This window comes from Neovison vison, chromosome 4 (assembly GCF_020171115.1).
Source record: "Neovison vison isolate M4711 chromosome 4, ASM_NN_V1, whole genome shotgun sequence".
NCBI classification, from domain to species: Eukaryota; Metazoa; Chordata; class Mammalia; order Carnivora; family Mustelidae; genus Neogale; species Neogale vison.
This window is the reverse complement of record NC_058094.1, coordinates 226,893,897-226,909,212: the sequence shown is the minus strand read 5'-3', so window position 1 is coordinate 226,909,212 and position 15,316 is coordinate 226,893,897. Positions and strand designations below refer to the sequence as shown.

The window sequence follows — 15,316 nt, the reverse complement described above, 5'->3', positions numbered from 1 at the left end:
ATTTCACTTGGCATAACACCCTCTAGTTCCATCCAGGTTGTTGGAAATGGCAAGATCTCATGCCTTTTGATGGCCGCATAGTATTCCATTGTATATATACACCACATCTTCTTAATCCATTCATCCGCCAGTGGGCTTTGGGCTCTCTCCATGATTGGGCTATTGTTGCTAATGCTGCTGTAAACATTCAGGGGCACGTGCCACTTCTGATTAGCATTTTGTATCCTTTGGATAAATAACCAGTAGCGCAATTGCTGGGTCATAGGGTAGTTCTATTTTTCACTTTTTGAGGAACCTCCATACTGTTCTCCAGAGTGGCCACACCAAAGACTATACTTTCAGGGATCATTTCTATAGTTTGTTACCAGAGTGGCCACATCAGTTGGCATTCCCAGCAACAGTGCATGAAGGTTCCCCTTTCTCCGCTTCCTGGCCAACACTTGCTGTTTCTCGACATTTGAGATTTTTGCAAGTGGCTCTCTGAACATTTTTGGAGTTGGAATTCAAGGGACTAGATGAAACCTGTAATTGTCTTTTTCTCCTCGTTTCCTAAACTTTGGTGCTGCATTTGTCTGTCGGCACCAACTCTTGCCACTTTGCATTCCTGATAACCGATGTCCTTCAGGGTCTCACATCCTACTCTGGCACGCGTTAATCCAGAGCTGTCACCAGACACTCAACAGCAAGCGTGGGCATCTCCGATGGAATGAAAAATAACCTGGAGAAAACGTGGACAAAGATACGCAAGAAGTGTCCTAGCCTCTTTTCTCGAAGGAAACCTTCCCATGGTCTCTGGTTTTGTTACTACCTATAAATAGTAAACGAGGAATCGTGGGTCTTTGCTCAAACATTCCCTTCTACTCAATATGTTCATGTGTATAAGCTTATGGTTTGCTTTCCATTATCAATGTGAAACGGGGGAGAAACGTGTATTTTAACTGACCGTTTATTATATTCGCCTATTTTCAGAAATGTTAGAAATCAGCAAGGTCAATTTTCAGGTACTTTTATTGTCTATTCTCAGCTCACCTTCAAGTGGAAGTTCTAATGGTTTATTTGTTTGTTTTTAAGATTTACCTATTTGTCAGAGAGAAGGAGAGTGACCACAAGCAGGAGGAAGCGGCCGACGGGCAGCAGGCAGAGGGAGAAACGGGCTCCCCTCTGACCAAGGAGCCCCATGCGGCTCCATCCCAGGACCATGGCATCATGACCTAAGCCAAAGCGGATGCTTAACTGACTGAAACACCCAGCCCCTCCCTCACGGTTTTAAACCTCATCCCACTGTCTCTTGAGAGGAAGAGAAGCAAGAAGCCTGAATTAGCCTCAAAATCAAGACACGTAACTGGCAAGGGACCATTTACTCTTCTTACTTTATGATACTATATTTGGAACAATAGCTCGTCCCCAAAGGTATTTAATATATATTTTTAAAATTTATAGCTACTCCTGTGCTATTCAAAATATGAAACTTCAATGCTCCATCAAAATCAAATATTGCATATCTTTTGCTTCATGATATCTAGCAATCAAAACAGTCACTCCATTGGAGAAGAAAATTAAAATCCACTGACAAGCCTTGTTCTCATAATAGTGCTTTATAATTGATTGATTGATCGCTGTCAGCCACTGATATCATTCTACTGTCGGTCAATGTCTTAGATGGATAAATGGAAAATTAGAACATTGAATTCGTTAATATGATTACTTACAAGGATATAAGTAAAATTCAACCTAAATAGTACAATATTTTCTTAATCACAAGGCACACCCTCTATTTACAACAGCTTTTTGTGGGGGGAAAAATGCTTTAAATAGTTTAGAAAAGTTAATGAGTGGGGAAAAAAAGAAAAACCTTAGGACGGAAGAAAAATTTATCGAGCATCTATTCCTGCAAAGTGCCGGGCATTTATTCTAGAGCCGTGTCCTTGAGTGCACACAGTAGTGAAGCCAGAACCCCAGAGAGCATCGCCCTGGATAAGCCCCGGGTGAACTTTCACCCCTGTGTGCCTTTGAGAGGACATGCCACTCACCTTTGGATGCTATTTTCAAGTTTTGGATCATTTTTTATTTTTTTAAAGATTTGTTTGTTTGAGAGAGAGAGAGAGGGTCTGCAAGCTTGTGCATGTGGCGGGGAGGGGCCGAGGGAGAGAGAGGATCTCGCAGCCTCTGCGCTCCACACCGGGCCCTACACAGAGCTGATCTCAGGACCCTGAAATCACGACCTGACCCGAAACCAAGAGTCAGACAATCGACTGAGCCCCCCAGGTACCCCAGATAATCTCTTAAAAAGTCCCCTCCCCGCTAACAAATAATACTGCAGGTTATTTTGTCTATTATTTATCTTGATGACAAGCAAAGGCTGGTCTCCTTATTGCAGTCTGATGGTTACAGTTACAGCGGAGGGTGATATTAAGTTGGCAGGGGCAACTCCCCAAAGATCTGAGGTGGAAAGTAATTACTCTGCTGTATAAGTTGACTTTAAAATTACTTGGAAGATTGTCTGCATCTCGGTTGTACGAAGCTTAAGGAGCACACGATTCCGGGCGGGAGAAGTTTCCAAAGCGTGATAGTTCTGTCCTTCCTGCCTCCGCGTCAGTCACTCGTTTCGAGACTCTGAGTTTCCCAAATTGCCACAGTCTCACTCCCCAACTTCTCCTCTCTCCTGTTTGGGGATCCCAAGGGCACCTCCCGTTTCAGCACATAAAAAGAGATAAATTATGATGTTCTCCAACAAACTCAATCTTCTCCCTGTGGGAAAAACTCAGAACAATTCTTTTTTTTTTTTTTAAGTAGTTTCCATGCCCCATGTGGGGCTCAAACTCACAACCCCGAGATCAAGAGAGGCGTGCTCTACCAACTGAGCCAGCCAGGCGCTCCCTGTACGAATTATTTTAAAACACTTTGTGGTCCACACCAATACCAAATTGTTGATCTCCCTGGGTTTCCAAATCAACCTTAGAAAGTGGATTTACAGGAGGGTCAAACACCCGATTGATCTATTCAACTGGGTAACAGGCCAGGATGGGCAGGGTGAAGTCAGAGAAATGACCCAGCAGCTGTGCGTGGGTGGAAGGCCATTCTCACCGCCTGACAGCAGCTCCATAGCCTGGAGAAAGAGCTGGACGCCGCTGGGGGTACCACAGAGTGCTCTGATGGGGTCTAAGAGAGCAGAGGCTGTCTTTTCCCTTAAAGGCAGCTGGACTCTGGCTGCTGCCCAGATAGTCTTTCCCCAGCTGCATGCATGAGTTCACAGTTCTTAACCTTTAAAACATCCCCACTGTTTAAATTCTAGCTGTTCTCTATGGTAGTATTTTTTAAAAGTCCGAGTTGAGGGATAGTGGGCGGGCTCATTCGGTACAGCGTGCAACGCCGGATCTTGGGGGTCTTGAGTTCAAACCCCACATTGGGTGTAGAGATCAGTTAAAAATCTAAAAAAAAAAAGAAAGAAAGAAAAAAAAGCTAGAGGATACTAGAAGTTGGCAGTAATAAGAGGGTGTGAATTTGGAACGACTGATTCCCATTAATTTTATAAAACTAAACTACTGTATCTCTTGAGACTTGATGTCCATGAATAGACATTTTTCTCTCCCTTTCCTTTTCTTCCCTCATCTGTCTTCTTTTTCTTTTTTTTTTTTTTAAGATTTTATTTGTTTATTTGAGAGAGAGACAGTGAGAGAGGAGAAGCAGGCTCCCCGTGGAGCTGGGAGCCCGATGCGGGACTCGATCCTGGTACCCCGGGATCATGACCTGAGCCGAAGACCGTTGCCCAACCAACTGAGCCACCCATGCGCCCCCTCATCTGTCCTCTTATCTCTTCTATTTCTGAGGTCACCCGTCCCCCGATAAAAGCGTTAAGATGCTACCTACTGATAACTGGAAAGACTTCTTAATACCCACTTCTTTCTTAAGCAGACCACGAGACTGAAATTCTTTCGCCACTTACTAGCGAACTGACCCCGATGAACACCCTCATCCCTGTGGTGACAAGGGGGCCTAATAATGGCTTCCGAAGCTGCCTGAAAGGACCGTTGGAAGGTCAGGTGAGATCATAAACGTGCAGGTGCTCTGATGAATGGAGAAGAGTGATACACATGTCAGGTGTTATTATTAATAATTCATGAACTGAAACACTGACTTATACTCCCCAACCAGTAAATTAGTTCTTGGATTTTTTTTTTAATTATTATTCCATTTACTCTGAGGAGACCATAGTTTTGACCAAAACTCAAAGTGTAGGGGTGGCTCATTCTCAACAAGTTGTTTCCATGTAAGACACTGTAAATTAAAGACTTAATATGTCAACAGAAACAATGAACTCAAAGCGAAAGCCTATTGTACAACATCCAAATAAAAAGGGTTGGAACAGCAGGCCTGCAAGAATGTTCTCGGCTGAAGCTTTTGGGAAGGTGCTGATTGCCGTGGGGAATCAACATCATTTAGCGGGATTACATGACATCAGTCTGAGTCATGCTAGTATGTAAAACTAGTATGAGGTCATTTTAAGCTAATCAAATGGGTGGCTGGAGAGAGGTGCCATTCACCATTTATTACCTCAACCAGAAACAAAGGCCTGGATTTAGTTAATGGAAACCAAGGGCCTAATGAATCAGACAAAACAAGGAGGGTGGTGGTAATTGTGTCATTAAGGCCTTAATGCTGAGAATCTGTCTACTTCTTCTATTGGCCCTAAGGCAACTTTTCCAAAGGTGATTCTATGGTCATTAAAAAAGCTTTCTGCTTTCAACTCATAGAGCTTTTCTCATTGAAAGTCACTGAAAAGTGGTTTCTGGGTTACTGAGAGTTTGTTCTGGGTCACCGGGAATGTTCGTTATTGGTCGGCAAAGATGTTGGTAATGCCCATCAAGTTCTCTTCCACTGGCAGATGTCTAATCAGCCCGTTGATGGGGCTAAAAAAAACCCCTAAACTAAAGCTGATTATATTGGATGGCTTCTGGAGACCAGTCTCATGTTCTTACTGTGCCATCATGTCAGACGAACATACAAATTATTACAATTCCAAAGAAGGGGCCCTAAAAGGAGCCTTAAGGCCCAGGGGTGGGGGGAGGGGAAGACCAAAGTAATGACATCTTTTCTATCCAACTGGTGGGCTCTGGAGCTCCTCTGTAGAAAGATGACTCTTCAGCCATTCATGGGGCGGACAGAAGAGCCGAGAAGGGGCGGGAGTGGAGGCTGGAGGTGGTGGGAATCTGAGAGGTCGTGTGTTCGAGCCCGCCGAGCAGGGAAGGGCGAAGGAGACCCGCACCACAAAGGGACTGCAAGAGAACGTTGGCTGAGTATGCGGGAAAGAAGGGAGACCTGTGCCCGAAAGATGGAATGAGGGGAAGGGCCTTTGGGGGGTGGGGGAGATGACTTGGGTTTGGAATGTGTTACCCTGAAGCCTTGTGAATTCCTGTGGGGAAAGAAGACCAGAAGGGACCTGGGGCTGGGGCAATCCGCCCTCTACAGTGGACATGTCCCCAGGCAACAGGAGTAAAGAGGTCATGATCCAGCAAGGGACACTGCGACGGCCCCGGATCGGGTGGCCGGTTCCAGGATGGAGAGAGGGGGGAAAGCAGGCTGGGATGGGGTGCGGCTTGGTGTGGAACAGCAGGTCTCCTACGTGAGCGTGAGCGCATCACCTAGCTTCTCTGAAAGCTCCGATTTTCTCAAGTGGAAAGTGAAGAAATAAACTCCGTACCTCCAGGACGAGGGGTGCGAGGGTACAGAGCCTCCTAAGGGAGCCCGGTATGCAGCCGGTGTTCAGTGTGGGGGCCTACGGTAGGTGGGGAGGACCACAAGCAGGTAGGCAGTCACGGAGGCAAACAGAAACCTGCCAGACGTGGAAAGGGAGAGAAGAAATGACAAGGAGCACGAGGAAACCTGTGATCGACAGAAGACAAGGCAGGTAGCTCCTTAGCCCGGAGAGCAGTCAGTCCCGGGTGCTTTGGTACCTGGTACCTGGCTTTGCTGCTGGGGTAATTGTTTGAAGATACAGTTGGGGAGGGACACCTGGGGGGCTCAGTGAAGGGTCCCACTCCTGGATTCCGCTCAGGTCATGATCTTGGGGTCTCGGGATCAAGCCCAGGCGGGCTCCGTGCTCAGCGGGGCATCTATGTGAGAGTCTTTCTCTCTCCCTCCCTCCTTCCTTCCCCCCACCCCACTCTCATACACGTTCTCTGTCTCTCAAATAAATCAATCAATAAAATATTTTTTAAAAATACAACTGGGGAGCAAGAATGAACATGGTCACTAGACAGGATACAGTAAGTGGATAAAACAAAGCATGTTTACACCTGAGCCCTGCCCCCCGGGGGGGTGGGTTGTCCAGTGGTAACCACAGCAGACTGTCCTCTAAAGAAGATACATCCTCCTGGTCTCCGGTGCTGGGGCACCGCATGGCGCCAAGAGCACCGAACTGGGAACCAGACCAAGGCTGCCAATTCTATTAAGGGCAAAACCAGTTACCTAATTTGCAGGCCCCAGTGCAACACGAAAACACAGGGCCCCGGTTCAAAAAGTATTAAGAATGTCAAGCAAGGGTCAGCAGCGTGGCACCAAGCGTGGGTCCATCCTCAGGGTGGAGCCCCGTGGGCCATGTCGGGCGCCAGCGTGGCCAGCCTGAACTTGGAAACTCTGCAGCTCAGCTCACAGCTCAGGCAACGTCTTAGAATGGAAAGGAAAAAATTCTCTTCTCTCCCAGTTAGAACCCTTTCGGGGCACACTGGTGAGCGAGAGCCTGGTTGGCATCCCTTGCTGGGGATCCATTTTCAGATTAAGCTTTTATGTCATCATGTTCGCGTTGGGCAGTTGATGCAGGCTCACTCCCGCTGGGAAACCTCCCTCTCCTGACCATGGCCACGAGTCCACGCGTCACGCAGTGTCTGAAGTCGACACTAGGAGGCGCTGTTGTCTAGGTGTCTGTTTGTAAGGCCGCGCTGCTCTTAGTTCCACATGCTAAGGGACTTGGAAGCTGTACCTTAACTGAAGGGACACTCTTAATTGTCTACTTCACAGCAGTTGAACTATATCAGATTTATGGGGGGAGACACAAAAGAAAAATGCAGAGGTCCTTTTGAGTGCAGGGTGCCGGTGTTAACGGGATTACATAAACCACTCAGCCTACAACCGCAGGGTCAGAATCCAAAAGAGACTCTCCGAAGTAAGAACTGAAGAAAAGCTTAGATGGTTTCGGTGGGGGCGGGGGGTAAACTTGCAGTGCAATGATGCCCACAGCACTGCCCTGGACCAGAGGGAATTTTCTATTGGATCCCGATGGCCTGAGGCTTACCAGCTTTCCTTTGTTAGCAAAATGAAGGAGAAGCGAGAGGGACAGAAGCTAGCAATTGTCTTGGCTTTCAAGGCTCTTCACGGGAGTTTACAGCAGAACTTGTGGACGACTCCACTCTCCCCAGGGCCACAGACCCCTCTGCTCCTACCTCCAGAAAAAGCCCCCAACCCAAGCCCTCTGGAAATGGTCATTGAGTTCCTAGGATGGGCTTAGCTATGTTATTTTCTATCTTAAAGGAAGTCGTCCATAAGCACAAATAACTATGTGATGGTGTATTAAAGGAAGTGGTGTCAACAGTACGGTTCCCGGCAAAGGATTTCCAGGTGGAACAGGGAGAGATCCCTTCGGTCAGGGATAGTCTGGCTTCCCAAGGGCGGCACTTGAAAGAGGCCTTTCTCAGAGGAAATGGAGCAGAGGGCGAGAAGCACAACCTGGGTTCAAGGTGCGGCGGGTCATCAGTCTCTCCAGGACAGTCTAGAGAGACGGACTGGTTAGCAAACGGGGAGTTTGGCAGGTGCCTGTTACAGAACCCACCAAGATTTTTAGAAAAGAGCTGAAAAGCGTCTTGTGGGAGGATCCATGGAAGAGAATGAATGAACTAGGAGCAAAGCAGCACTTAAAAAAAAAAAAAAAAGTATCCCCAAAATACAGCTGAGTCCAGGGACAAGATACCCAGGTTGTTTGCCTGAGAATTTCCGCTCCCTCACTTGGAGCTGTGTGAGCTTGGGCAAGCTGCTTAGCCCTCCTGAGCCTGTTGGTCGTGTGTAACACCAGGCTAGTGCAAGCAGGAACCTCATAGGGTCCACATATAGATGACACAGATCACGTATAGAAGGCGCTGTACAGGCGTAGCGCTGCACACGAGTCAGTGATGGAGGAAATCCGAGCTCAACCAGGTCCAAAACTAACCAGAGGCAAATCCGAACAAACCGGAGTCGTCTGAATCCGGTCCAGAACTCTTCTATCTTACACATACACCTTAAAAATCCAAAGTCCTTCCATCCTGAAATACCTCCTGCAATCTTATATTTTGACCTTTGTGTTAAAGCACAAATTCTTCTGGGGCCCCCGGGTGGCTCAGTGGGTTAAGCAGCTGCCTTCAGCTCAGGTCATGATCCCGGAGACCTGGGATTGAGTACCCCATCGGGCTGCCGACTTAGCGGGGAGCCTGCTTCTCCCTCTCCCTCTGCCACTCCCCCTGCTTGTGCTCTCAACCTCTCTTACTCTCTCTCAAATAAATAAATAAATAAATCTTAAAAAGAAAAGGCACAAATTCTTTCATAAATACAGTAGCCTCAGGGGTGCCTGGGTGGCTTAGTAGGTTAAAGCTCAGGTCATGATCTCAGGGTCCTGGGATCGAGCCCCGCTTCGGGCTCTCTGCTCAGCAGGGAGCCTGCTTCCTCCTCTCTCTCTGCCTGCCTCTCTGCCTACTTGTGATCTCTGTCTGTCAAATAAATAAATAAAATCATAAATAAATAAATAAATAAGGTAGCCTCAGTAGTAGCTCCACTTTCAGGACTCCAAGGAAGAAAGCCTAAATCTATGATCACCGTTAACTGATTCCTAATCAATAAAGATTTTGTTTAGCTGGGAATGTCAATGCCTTTCAGCTGAATACATTGTTTTCATTACAATAAGTAAATTTGATAGTATCTTCAAACATGCTATACAATAAAATGTATTTAAATTTTTTTCCACTTTGGAGACATAATCTATACATATTTATTTCTTTATTTATTTATTTGGCAGACAGAGATCACAAGTAGGCAGGAGGCAGGCAGAGAGAGAGAGAGAGAGAGAGAGAGAGAGGAGGAAGCAGGCTCCCCGCCAAGCAGAGAGTCCGATGCGGGGCTCGATCCCAGGACCCTGGGATCATGACCTGAGCCAAAGGCAGAGGCTTTAACCCACTGAGCCAACCAGACGCCCCTAATCTATACATTTTTATTATTTTTTACAAGTTTGATTTATTTATTTTAGAGGGAAAGGGAGAGGCAGATGGAGAGAATCTCAAGGAGACTTCCCCATGAGCAGGGAGCCCAATGTGGGGCTCCAACCCAGGACCCTGAGATCATGACCTGAGCTGAAACCAAGAGTCGGTTGTTTTACTGACTGAATTACCCAGACACCCCTTGTTTGTACATTTTGTAAAAGTTATCTTAATTTTTATTTTATTTTTTTGTTATCTTAATTTTTAAAGTTCACTTTTGTAGCTGCAAGAAAAAGCCCAAATCACATAAATATCTTATTTACACAAGTAAAATCCAGATAACTGAGATACACAAAGTCTTCAGGATGTAACCACATGTAAACAAATGCTATAATAGCCATAATCCATGCCATGTAACGGCCGGATAATGCTATAAGAACAAGAACAAACCAACCAACCTTTCACCAGAAGTGAGTAACTGGTTTTATTTAACTCAAAGCAAGCTTCCTGCTTTGAGTGATTTTCTTTGGCAAGAAATATGCATGATTATTTCAATTCTATAATTTTGAAACTCAAAATATTTTGAAGGGTGGTGGGAGATAGAAGGCCACTGTCTTGAAACCCTTGCAGAACTGTCACTGCATGGAAGAGTTCTGCTCATTCTGTGAAGTTCTAGAAGCCAAGACAAGGACAAAACTGTTCGAAAAGACAAATCCAGCTCAATTTTAGGCACAACTTCCTGTCAGTTAGAGTGCTCAAAATGGAACTTAATGTGAAATTATGTTGTCATTCATCTTAAATAAAAAGTTTGTGCATGGCCCTGGTTGAAGGAAGGGAACTACGGTCATATGAACATGTGAACCAAACCCTTCCCATATCATATATAAAAACGTCACAGTAGTTGCCACAGGAAGGGGCACTGAACAGACAGAGAATCCTCCCATTCATCATACTCTTTTGTGCTGCATGTGTTTTCATATATAATAAGATGAAAATAAAATGAATTCCTCGGCGATTTTCCCGATATTGATGGCGCTTGAGCACAGTCTTGTCTATCAGTTCCTAAGACGGCTTTCAGAAGAATTCCTGCTTTGAGTGAGGGACAAGTTCATGACAGAATCCCAAGTTCCCTTCTGATTTAGAGATCTATGAGCAGGTTAGTGTGGTGGGGGTTGGGGGGGCACAAATGAGGCAGGAGAGCCTGGGGAAGGGGAGAGGTCCTCATCCACTACCCTCCCTTCCAAGTTCCAGGAGAGAAGGGATGTCAGCTTCCCAGGTGCACACCAATGCAGAATCCACTGTGGTTATCAGACACAGAGGCAAGCTTGCAACCCAGTCTTGATTTTTTCTCTTTCCTTATGCTTTTCTGCTTGTATATTTAATCTCTCTTTTAGTTTCAAATCAGCACAGTGGCGGATAGTATCAACAACCATTATCCCTGTCCCGAGGTAGTTGTCAACCCGGGAGAGAAACAGGATCAACTCTGGGGAAATGCCACCTGGGCTTTGCTCCTAGAGCCTGTAATTGCCTCTGTCAGGAGAGGTATAAAATTCCACTTCCCTCTGCCACAGAAACCAGACTGAAATTCTCTTCCCTTGCATTCCTCTGGGCCGGTCCCGTAGAGAATGAGGCTGAGGCTGGCTCAGGACAGAAGGAAATGAAAGCAGATTTGCCCCAGTTACTACGTCTCACTGGATCCTTCCAGCTGCCACTCCCCTGTCCAGGTCTGTTGACCTCCCCCGGGCACTGTGGTCCGCTGACTGCCAGCGCCATCTTGTCTCCTTTGCTACTGTTCACTCTGGCCCAGCCTGGCCCAGGCTTCGGCTGAATACTTAGCATCGATCCCTAACGTAGCTATAACCTTTCTTAAGAGGTCACCTCCTTGCTTGAGCCTTTAACCCAGTGTGACATATGGTACATACAACCCCAGGTCATCACAGAAGAAAGAACAAGTTCTGTCCTACTTGATGAGATACCTGATTACTTTATGCTTTGCATAAAGAGAAGTTTGCTTCAGGTAACACATAACACATAAAAGCTGAGAATGGAACTGCCTTTTAAAAAGAATGCCTGCTCAACCGAATGTGGGGAATGTTTCTCTTATCTCCATTGTTCCGGCATCAACCAGATCTTTCCCTTTATCTCGTTTGGCTGCCTGCCTTGCTTTTCAGTTATTTAGAAAGTACCTTAATGGCATCTTCACCAATGAGTAAAGAAACAGTAAATGGCATTTAAAAAAATAAAAGCTTTTTTTGTTTGTTTTGTTTTTACTATTAGCTTATCTGGTAAGGATAAAGTTTTAAAGGATTGAATCAGATACCTTCTGCAAATGGCAGATTAGATAATGGAGAACTACTCTTTCACTGAGAACAATTAGAAAAGCTGCCCAAAATATAAAAATAATTTGTTTGAAGACATTAGGGGAACTAAAACACAGTAAATAATTACAGAGCTGGGATCTAGAGAAGAATTAAGGAGTGGCATCCAGTGTTAGGTCTACTGTTCTCCTGGGGCTTCTGCCAATTCCTAAAAAAGTAACTGAAAGATTGAAAAGCTGAGCAGATATTTTAATAGCCTTGTGAGGGAGACCTCAGTGAAGGGGAGCTCTAGAGAAACACACACACACACACACACACACACACACACTGGGTTGGGAAATTCAAGGGCCAAATCCTAGGAATCAGGATGAACTGAAGCTCAGCTCCCAATTATCTTAAGGCCTCTATTGAATTAATCTGATCTGGAATTGTTAGTGTCCCTAGCCACCTGCCAAAAGCAAATACAAATCTTCTCTAGCAAAAGCTAACATTATATCAGATTCAAATTATTTCTGTAATAATGAATATGCAAGGTCTTGTACACAACAAAAAATAAATAGGTTTGTGAGGAGTCAAATCCACTGAAACCTAGAGAAACAATGAACAACAAAAACATACCCATAAGGGATCAAAATAATGGAGTTCTTCCTACTCAAAGGTGTTAAAATAACTCTGCTGAATATGTTCTAGGAGAATAAAGAAAACTCAAAAGAGAATTGGAAACCATAAGATAGAACTAAATGAAAGTTATAGGATTAGAAAAATAATAACCAAATTTAAATACTCAGTATACAGGTTTAACCTCATATTAAACACAGCTAACAAGAGAATAAATCAGAAGATATGTAAGAAAAAAAAATACCTAGCATGAAGCATTGAGAGACAAAAGGACAGAAACCATAGAAGAGAAAGAAAGAGGTAGAGATAGAAAGAACTAAAAGACACGTAAGTGAAGTACCAAGGAGAGAGTAGAGAGAATGGGGATGAAGCAATATTTGAAGAGATAATGGTAGAGAATTTTCCAAAACTGATGAAAGATATGAAGCTACAGATACAATCATTGCTGAGCCCCAGGCAAGATAAATACAAAGAAAAACTCCCACTTAGATACATCACAGTAGAACTTCTTGGAAACCAAAAACAAAGGAAAAAATAATTAAGTGCAGCCCGAGGGAAAAAAGCTTTCCAAAGAACAACTCTGAGACTGGCAGCAAAATTCTCAAAAGAAACAATGGGATCCAAAAGATATGAAATATCTTTAAAGTGGTTTAAAAAAAAGAATTAGAAACTACCTGATAAAAAGCAACCTTATCAATTCATTCAACCAGTACATATTGTTAATCCATGGTATGCCAGGCACTCTGTTGGACAATGGGCTTATAGCAATGAAAACGCACATTCCTTACCTCAAGAAGCTCAGTAATGGTCCTCAACACTTCACTCAACAGCTTTCCACACCCGAGCTGTATGACATACTTCCATCACTAATGGTGGGTTCCTTACGGAACTGCTTGAAGAACCTTGGGTTCAAGGGTGATCAGAACTCGAAGGTATGTGTCATTTTAAAAGCATCCTCTCCCCTAATCCCCTGAAGGACTTGAGATGCACTGGGAGAGAAGGTACAAACATTTGCACTGTAATATAGTAAAGCCATAACCAATTAATTTACCCAATCATTTTGAACACTGTGCTATGAGTATAAAGATAAATAAGTCTTATTTCCTGACCTCGAGATGTTTATAGTCTGTGGGAGAGACAGCCAAGAGAAATCACTAATTACAGCACAGAGTTTATGACTTCATATTCTTTGGGAAGCTGAATAGTACGAGCATGATCTGTGAAATCAGACTGTATAGCCTGTGTTGTTGTTGTTGTAAGATTAAGTGAGTATATGCAAAATATTTGGCACCATATATGCTTGCAATATTAAGTAACTGCTTAGTAAATATTGTGTATTTGATTACAAGTGCCAAAACCCAACTTTATGTCGATTAAGGAAAAACAGGTGGGATTTTTTCTAAAGACGCAGGCATATAACAAGATACTTAAGGACAATAGGGCCACCGGAAAGGATTCAAATAGAATGAAGAAAATTATTAGAAACCTGTGAAGTACTGTCTCTCCCCTTTTCTCTCTACATTCTGCATATATTCAGTTCTCCTTGTGAAGCCTGGATTTCTCTTTTCCAGTACCAAGGCCAACTGTGGCCACCCGCTAGCTCCTGAATTTATGGTTTGTGGTCCAACCATACACAGGGACTGAGTGATGGTCTTACAGATGCCAATTCTAAAACCCCTGATTTGGACAGTTGCTCAAGTATGATATGATTACTTTGGGGCAAGAGATGAGGCCAGTAATAAAAACATGACTAGACAAAAATAATAATATAATCCTTTTCATATTCTTTTCTGTGCCTTCAATTAAGTGGTGCATATGACAGGCTAAGAATATTCTTAATAATTGATGAATGCAGGTCAGTGATATGAGGTAGTCATGCTTCCCTTCCCCCAGTATATCAAGAAAGTAAGATTTTGCTTTGGGAGTACATTACAGATCTTTGATAAGCTTAACCTAGAATTTAGATTATAGGGGATGGTCATGGGCAGAATAGCTCCAGAAGCCATCTGGGCATGAGCTGGTATGAGCAGAGGTCTTGGTGTTTGGGGCTGGGAGGGGATATGGTAGGGTGTGCCTAGATGCCTGGGCAGAATGCGTGAAATGAGGTAAAGAGGGAGGATGGCCAGTCTATGCCCCAGCTGTACTGACTGAGGGGTAAGGTCTCAAAGTGGAAGAGATGTATTCCCAAGAGGCTGTGTCTGGTAAGAGTCTGGCTGAAAGCTGTGTTTCTCTGAGGGCCCATTGAGAAACTAGAACACAAAATTGGTGGGAAGTCCATCCACTGTGGTCTGCACATTTGCCCCGTGAGGGTTCGCTGTAACCATTGGCAGAGGCCAGCTGGAGCCGGTCATGTCGTCATTCAACTATGGCACCAGGAGCAGGTCAGGTAAGATCCTCAGCAAGAAAGCTGGGCAGGAGAACCCAACTGGACCTATTTCTGAGGATATGACACAAGCCTAGTGGATCCCAGAAATGCCTTGGGGAGTAGAGGGAGGGATAAAAGAGGCCAAGTTACTCTCTGAGCCTGTGAAAACTGAGGCTTATCCCATTTATGGCATTCACAGTGTTCCTCTGTTCTAACCTGAGCAGGGCCTGGCACCTTTGGCACTAAAGCAAAAGGAACAATGCTATGAATGCAAATTTTCAGACAGAGGTTACCCTTTTATACATGCACAGAAAATCAAGTTTTAAAAATCATCCGTTTTAAATTGGGTTATTAACATTTTTGCTCTTGAGTTTCATGAGTTTTTAAAATATATTTTGGAAATACACCTGTTACTTGAAGGTCTGCAGATATTTTCTTGAGTTCTTTAGGTCAACTTTTCATTCCATTAGTTGTTTTCTTTGTGGAGTAGAACATTGTTAGTTTGATGTTATCCTGCTTGTCTACTTCTGGTTTTGTTGCCTGTGCTTTTGGTGTCATATCCAAGAAATCACTGCCAAGACCAGTATCATGAAGCTTTAGAAAATGGGCTAAAGACTTGAATAGACATTTTTTCTTTTTTTTTTTTTAAGATTTTATTTATTTATTTGACAGAGAGAAATCACAAGTAGACAGAGAGGCAGGCAGAGAGAGAGAAAGAGAGAGAGAGAAGCAGGCTCCCTTCTGAGCAGAGAGCCCGATGCGGGACTCGATCCCAGAACCCTGAGATCATGACCTGAGCT

The 15,316-nt window shown here is 44.3% G+C and overlaps 1 pseudogene; it reads left to right on the top strand.

Annotated features, from left to right (window-relative positions):
- The first annotated feature begins 326 nt into the window (after positions 1 to 326).
- LOC122905615 lies at positions 327 to 447 on the top strand (annotated as a pseudogene).
- The last annotated feature ends 14,869 nt before the right edge of the window (positions 448 to 15,316 follow it).